The 8,082-nt window shown below is 50.1% G+C and overlaps 1 pseudogene; it reads right to left on the reverse strand.

Moving 5' to 3' along the window:
- The window catches only part of LOC123115341 (disease resistance protein Pik-2-like), a 12,279-nt pseudogene that overhangs the window by 3,326 nt on the left and 871 nt on the right, over positions 1-8,082 (reverse strand).

Genomic DNA, 8,082 nt, shown 5'->3' on the forward strand with positions numbered 1-8,082 from the left:
CATTTTAGGCTTTTATCAGTCTTAGTTATGCTACAGTCACTTTAGACATTCATCAATATTTTTCTTTGTATTTTGTTTTGTGCGAGCTAGTAGGTTTTTCGTTCCCTCATGTCATTATTTGTTTTTTTAGTCAATGTGACTCTATCTTGACTCTGAATTCTCTTTTCTTTTTCTGTTGCGGCATGCAGAAAATCTCAAAGGAAGTAGCCACAAACTTGGACATCCCGGAGAGTGGATCAGCGACACTAATGATGGGTGAATGCTGCTACACGACAGCCAAATGTCAAACATCATTTCGGACCTAAGATGCAGATGTATTCCTCTTCTCTCTCTTTTCTGTGCATGACTTGGAGCAGATGTTAAAATAAATTTATGCATGTATTTCTGGTAAACTTTCATAATAGATTTGGATCATTTAAAAAAAATCACCCTAAAATACCTCTAGAACAATGATGTCACAATGGATCCTGTATTTTTCTTATTCATGCATGTTGCATGCTTCCCCAAAAGTTAGACCGTGCATGTGAAAGTTACCATATGACATCACGAATGGTGATGCACTGTTGAGATTGTATTGAATAATATGTGCACGTATTGTGCTACAATTGAACTTGTAATTATCAAGAGTTAGGTGCTAGCACTAACAAAGATTTTTCTAGTCAAGTACATGATCAAATGTTAACCCAAAGTACAAGAGGGCCTTACATATTTGTACAGACGGAGTACTTGTTATGTACCATGATTGTGGTTTGATTTGTTACATAATTGCAATAATTAGCCGTTCTATAATAACTATAGGCTTGACCGTTAGCGGAGCCATGGTACACGCTAAACATCGAGTCATTTTGGATCATCATGCGTGAATGGTTTGACAGTTGAAATGTTTCGGAACCAACCACACCCAGTGTTTTTCTACTAGAGGAAATGCGTCTTTTGGGCATCCAGCATATATCAAACATTCACCGTGAGTTTTCTTTTGTTCACATGCGATTCAGTGGCTAGGTTAGGCAAAATACACTAAGCATGTGTGATTGTCTAGTGAAAGTTGCATCGTGCATTTGTGAAAGTTACTGCCTCGTACGAGCGCTCTGGTTGGCTCCTCGTGCCTATAAATACCGTGCGACAACATGAATGACGATGCAGTAACAAAATAAGGTAGATACATATCAGCGATGATGATGACGAGGTGTCACGACTCGCCACCTTCCTCTTCTCTCGTTCTCCTCCTAGCTGCAACTCTTGCGCTGCAGCTCCTTCTTTCCATGGGAATAGACGGCCACCTTCCTGGGGCCAGCCACGGTACTGGGGACAACAATAGGCTTGGGAAGGAGCCGCGGCCGGACCTAGACCCGCGGCTGCTGCCAGGCCCACAGGTGTCGCGACCCAAACCCCCATGACCCGAACATCCAGTCTGAGCCTGTCAGTCAACCTGGCCGGTCTGCGAGCTCAAATCGGAGCAACAACCCTAGGTCCCCGAGCAGCCATCATCTGCCTGTAATGAGCCTGGCCAGGCCGCCGGCTCAAATGGGAGCAGCAACCCCTAAGAGCATCTCCAGCCGTTGGTCCCTCAGGGGGCGCCTAAAATCACCGCGTAGGGGTGACCCGGCGCAAAAAGTGTGCCTGGGGCGAGTTGGCTCCCAGCCGCCGTCCCCAGGGCCGGCCCCTGGAGTGGAAAAAAAAATTAGACAAACTTGGGCTGAAACACGCCAATTTTCGGCAAACTTGAGCTTTTATATTCGCAAACTTGGGCTAAAACACGCCATTACATATAAAAACTAGTCAAAAAAAACTTGCTGAAGGCCGAGAAATCGCCGTCGTCGCCGCCATCGTCGGCCTTCTCCTCCTTGACTCGGGCGCTCCTGCTAGACCCCTCCTCGGCTGGTGGCAGCGGCGGCGGCGCGTCGTCATCGTCGTCGCTGTCGTCGATGATGACGATGCCGCCTTCGTCGCGGCCTCGGTGGCGCTACGCGAAGCGTTGTAGGGCGGCGCGCTGGCGCTCCCTCGCCATCTTCAGGGAGTCTTGGCGTGCCCATTCAAGGGCCGCGTCGTTGTCGAGCTCGACCTCGCCGTGCTCCGCCTTCACCGGCGCCAGCAGCCCCGGCTCCGTCTTCACCGGCGCGAGACCCGGCTCCGTCTTCGGTTTGACGAAGCGCGGGGGAGGAGCCGACGAGGAGTCGCGCCGGCCGCCCTCGCTGATGACGATGCCGGCGCTGCGTGTACGCCGGCCGAGCGGCGTCTCCGCCGCGAGCTCGGCCTTGACGCCGAGCAGCGATGGAGTGTCGGAGGATTGGGAGGAAGAACGCGACGAGTAAGAAGAGGAGGAGGAGCCAAACCTCCTCGGCGCCCATTGCCCGTCGCGTCGGCGGTGCGTCGGGGCGGCCGTCCTCGCCGGGGAGTACGCCAATGGTGGGTGGTTGCCGCCCTCGAGGTGCGTCAGCACGCCGTCGAGGGTGCGGCCGGGGACGCCCTACCAGAGGTGGCGCCCCTCGCTGTTCTTGATGCCGCCGACCACCGGCGCCCCCTTGGTGGACGCCAGCCGCTGCTGCTGGCGGCGCTCGAAGTACGCCGCCCAAGCCGCGTTGTTGTCGGCGGCGTACTGGGGAAGGGAGCGCTCGGCGTCGGTGAGAGAGGCGCGCGCGATCTCGACCTCGTCGGCGAAGTACGATGGCTTGGTGACGGCGTCGGGCAACGGGGAATGGGCACTCCCCCATTGCTGAGCCTCCAGCCCGTCGGCCCGGCGCGCATGTCTAGCGGCGCCGGGATGTTCGCCTGGAACAGGAGCCAGGACTCCTGTTCGCGGAGCGAACGACGGCCGAAGCCGTTGGCCGCCGCCTCGTCTCCGGGGAAACGCTCGGCCACCGGGAAGAGGGAGTGGCTGGGGAGAAGAGATCGGCGGGAGAGGGAGGGCTCGGGTGGCACTCCAACGCAGGCGAGCGAGACCATATATAGGCGCGCCGTGTCCGTGTGTACGCATTCGAGGGAGGGGAGGCGTCGGCGCGCCGCCCCGTGACACGCCGCCCGTGAGGAATCAATGGCAAAGCTGACCGGCGGCAGCCTTGCCATTGATTCCCCGCGGGAAACCGAGGCATCGGGAAGACGAGGCGGGCGGTGTCACTGACGCGGCTGCCCCATGGCGCTTTTGCGCCAAAAACGATTCGCCCGGCGCCCCCGAGCGCCCCCCCCCCCCCAAGCGCGCCGGGTTCGGGTTGGGTCCGCCGGCGCCAATTTCGGCCCGAGTCGGCGAAAAATGGGCCCCTAGGGACGCGACTGGGCCGATTTTTTGGCGCCGGCGGCCGAAAAGTCGCCTGGGGGGCCTTGTTGGGGGCGCGGCTGGAGATGCTCTAACAGACCCACGGAATCGGCACATAGCCATCTTGGCTGGCGCCAAGTATTTACACTGTGCGTAAGCATGTACTTCACGCGAAGGAGATACCTCATGTAGAGGTGAATAGTGCCTAAATAAGACTGAATGGTATACCTCATGGAGCTACAACCCCAAGGCGTGTGGTGGTGCGACCGATCTGGGATCTGCGGCGCGGCGGATGGCTGCAGGCGGTGGGAGGCCGGCCCGTCCTCGGACGGCGATGGCTTGGCGCGGCGGAGGCCAGGGCTGCGGGCGCTGCGGATGGCCCTTCGGGCGGCGGCGGCGGCTGCGGCCGGCTTGGCTGCGGTGGCATGCATGCTGCCTTCAGATCGGCGACGTTGGCGTGGAGGGTGTGGTGGTTTCGTCGGCGGCATCTCCGATCGATCTGTTCTGAACGGTACAGCCGGCGATGGTGATCATCTCTTCCGTCAGAGGTGGTCGGCCTGAGGCTGGGTGTTCGGATCTCGGGATCCGTCATCTGGAACCAGCTGCGAGTCGGGAAGACGTAGTTGCAAGTGAAAACCGAGCCGACGGCGGGCGATGGCGGCATTCCATGTCGTTACCTTGATGAAGGCATCGTCATGTGACTACCGTCGACCCACTCGTATTGCTCCGGGGGAAACCCTAGGATCTGGTGTTCCAGACCGGACGATAGCGGCACTGCGGTGTCGTTTCTCTCTTGAGAGCATCATTTTGTGGAGCAGTGCTGAGAGTCAGAGGCAGGAGGTGGAGCGGCTTCGTCTTGCACGGAGCTCCGGTGGAGATGTCAAGTCATGCCTGACCGACAGGTGCTACGCTTGGTCATGCCTGGTCGGCAGGTGCTACGCACGACAGATCCTCCAAGGGCTTCAAGCTGTGTCGGCTGGTGGTACTTAGCAGCATAGCCCTGAGGTGTATCAGTGGCGACCGCGACGTGTTCAGCTGTTTGCGTGCAGGGAGGAGGTGTCGTTGGGCGCCGTGGTGGCGTCGATGATAGCTGGACCGAGCAAGGTTGATGCATCAGTACAGTTTTGAAGATGGAGCGGTGGCAGTTGGTGGTGGCGGCCTCTAAGTGCACGCCGGACCAGTGTGTGCCCCAGACCAGGCAAGTGGCTAGGTTGGGGTCTCAGGTCTTAAATATTAGGCTTGGCTGCGGTGTCTATTTGGTATTAGGCCCAGGCTATCTGCGCCCCTTCATCAACTGGATAAGTGTAACGATAGTTTGTTGCTTAGACAGCGGCTTTAGTCTTACTGTTGTATGACTTTGTAAGGCCTTGTGAGAATAATTAATAAAGTGGCCGTATGCATCGCCCAGATGCAGAGGCCGGGGGTCATCCTCCTTTTTTTTTTTAAAAACATAGACTACAAAGACCATGCGAATAATGTCCAGAAAGACTATCTATAATAATAATGAAGGAGATGAAGGCCCTCACGCCTGTAAGAGGAGACACCATCCATGGAGGGGTGGGATCGAACATTTGGATAGCAGGGAGCTAGAGCATCCAATGAGAAGAGTCCCTGCCTAGTCTCCGTGGCATAAGCTGTTGAACAATGTGATATAGCAAGTATATTGAAGGTATTGTAATGTAATCCTTGGAGGTAATATTAAGACAATCTATCTTTCTTCCAAGGTTCCCGAAGGAAAACCATATGTGAGCTAAGTTGTAGAAATGAAATAGTTCTGTAACTCCCTTGTGCTTTTTCTTTTTGGATCATATTCCTCTGCAGAATAATCAAATAAGAGAAGTTTCACTTGGGACGAAGATAGAACTTTGATTAATTTGAAACGAATTTAACCAAATATAACTAAATAGGTGGTACACACTAATATATTTCTCTTAGTATGTAAACATGTTTAGCTTAATATGCAACCATGTATGGAAAAGAACACATCTCAATAAGATCTAGGATCGGGCGATGATGGTACTTTGCACCGTTTCCTTTTTGGTGGCGTTGCTTTTGGAGAAATTGGACTTCGGGTGGTGTCTAGGTGGTGGTTTGTGTTGCAGCTACAAGAATTTGATCACTCTAGCGAGATCTTTTTTCTTTTTTTTCTTTTTGTCTTTTGGTTGTGTGCATCCATAATGTCTTTCCGACATTGTGTTGTTGCAGAGGCAAGGTGTAATTGGTATCACCGCGATATTAATATATTTCCTTGTAATATAAATATTTTTTACCTAAATTGTATCTTTTTATCTAAACAGTGGTATGTTGTTATTACACACTCCCTCCGTTGCAGAATATAAGGTGTATTGATTTTCGTGCAAGTCAACCATTTAAATGTTTGACCAAGATTATAGGATAAAATAACAACATTTACAATACCTACTCCCTCCGTCCAAAAAAACTTGTCCCAAACTAGTCCTTCAAATGGATGTATCTAGCACTAACTTAGTGCTAGATGCATCCATTTGAGGGACAAACTTTTTTGGACGGAGGGAGTAATAGATAAAATATAAAACTACTTTTTATGATGGATCAAATGATATAATTTTTTTGTGTTGTGGATATTGATGCATTTTTCTGAAAACTTGATCAAACATGCACTTGTTTGACTTTAAACAAAAATAAATACACCTTATATAAAGAGGCGGAGGGAGTAAGGAATATCTAGATAATTACAGAGGCTTGAGTGGAGATGCGCCAGTACATCATACATCCCCGGTTAATTTACATGTATTTTATGTACTATTCATGCAACTCAGTGGTTAATCTAGCCAGGTGTATGGTTAGGCAACATACACTAATTAGGTGCGTGCTGATCTCAGAGTGAAAAGTTGGATCAAGCGTGTGAAAAGTACTGCCTGGTACTAGCACTTTGGTTGGCTCGTCGCACCTATAAATACCATGTGACATCATGAATGATGATACCATAGCAACATCACAGAGAATCAGCCCGTACGCCGTAGCTACGTAGAAGGAAACACCTGGTGTAGAGGTGAATAATGCCTAACTCGAAAGCCTTTTTCGGTAATAATGCCTAACTAAGATATGGTGTAGAGGTGAATAATGCCTAACTAAGGTAGTATATCTCTACATGAGTATACTGCCTACAAAGACTACGAGGATGATGTCTAAACAGATTATTCGTACTCCCTCCGTCCGGAAATACTTGTCGAAGAAATGCATGAAAATGAATGTATCTAAAATTAAAATACATCTAGATACATCCATTCCTCCGACGAGTATTTCCGGACGAAGGGAGTAATAAATACTGAAAGTAAAGACCCACTAAGACTTCCCTTGTGCCAATAGAAGGAGACACCACCCGTGGAGGGGTGGGATCGAGCATTTAGGAAGCAGAGAGCTAGATCACCTAGCGAGAACACTACCTGCTCTGTCTCCATAGCAGCAGTAACTACACATTGTCATATAGTCAGTATATTAAATTTTATGACTTAGTTAAGAATTTATTTGAAGTAGAGTACCACATATTAAGAATGTTTATGTGGCTCAATTGAAAAGTTTTCCCGGTTCAATTAAGAATGTTTATGTGGCTCAATCAAAAAGTTTGTTAAGCCACCTAGGCCCTAGCGTTAGCATGCCTTATGTTGAATTAATTAAGAATAATATGTGGCTCAATCAAAAAGTTTATTCATCAAAGGAAAAATAACATAAGGCGTGCTATCTGTTTTATGAACTAAGACAAGCGTTGAGACAATGTTGCCGTAAGTCTGGGGCAGTAAGTTCACTGCCTCATTGAGATTGAAGCTCACCGGTTAAACCATGAGTTTTCTAGCTTCCAATAATGACATATTTTTTTAGAAAAGGAGGAGGACCCCCGGCCTCTGCATCTGGACGATGCATGCAACCACTTTATTAATTGTTCACACAAGACCTTACAAAGTGATACAATAGTAAAACTAAAGTCACCATCTAGACAACATCTGTCGCTACTCCTATCCAATTGATGAAGGGATGCTAATAGTCTGTGCTTAATACCAAATAGACCTCGCAGCCAAACCTATCATCTAAGACCTGAGATCCCATCCAGGACGCCTGCCGGGTATGGGTCACCCACCGGTCCAGCGCACTCCTCAACCAGGACGCCTGTCGGGTATGAGGCCGTTGCAGCCACCTGCCACCAATCCATCTTCAGAGTTGTACTGCTGCATCTACCTTGCCCGGTCTATCTGCCGTCGACGCCACCACAACGCCAGACCGCGTCACCCTCCTGTGCGAGTCCATCTCCGTGCATCGAACGCCGAGTCACCACAGCGCCATGCCGCCGAGACCCGCCGCCATCAATGAGTGAGACGACGCACCTCTCCACCAAAGAATCCGCCCTCTGGTCCCTCGATCACGTGTGTATCTCCAAGAATGACGCCCCCAAAGGGGGAACGACTGTGACGCCCGGATAATTAAGCTACAGTAATCCCGGGCTAATGGTGCCACGTCACCACGGTTAATGTTGTTAACCTTGCGATGATTCGAAACCGTTTCAAAATTCAAATTCAAATTAATGTCAATAATAAAAGTTTTCAAAAATTAAAATAAAAATGTTCGGATTGTACTAAATATTACATAGATAATTATGATGTAGAAGGCACAGTTTTATAAAATACATAAATATTTTAAATTGAATTAAAACAAAAGAGAAAATAAGAAAAGGAATCAAAACTAAAACAGAAAAAAAAGGAGAAACCCCCCCCTCTGGGCCGTGGCCCAACTGGGCCAACCCCCAGGCCCAGCCGGCCCACCCCTCCCCTCCATAACCCCCCACCAGGGGAGAAAACCCT

The sequence above is a fragment of the Triticum aestivum genome, chromosome 5B (assembly GCF_018294505.1).
Source record: "Triticum aestivum cultivar Chinese Spring chromosome 5B, IWGSC CS RefSeq v2.1, whole genome shotgun sequence".
In the NCBI taxonomy this organism is placed as follows: Eukaryota; Viridiplantae; Streptophyta; class Magnoliopsida; order Poales; family Poaceae; genus Triticum; species Triticum aestivum.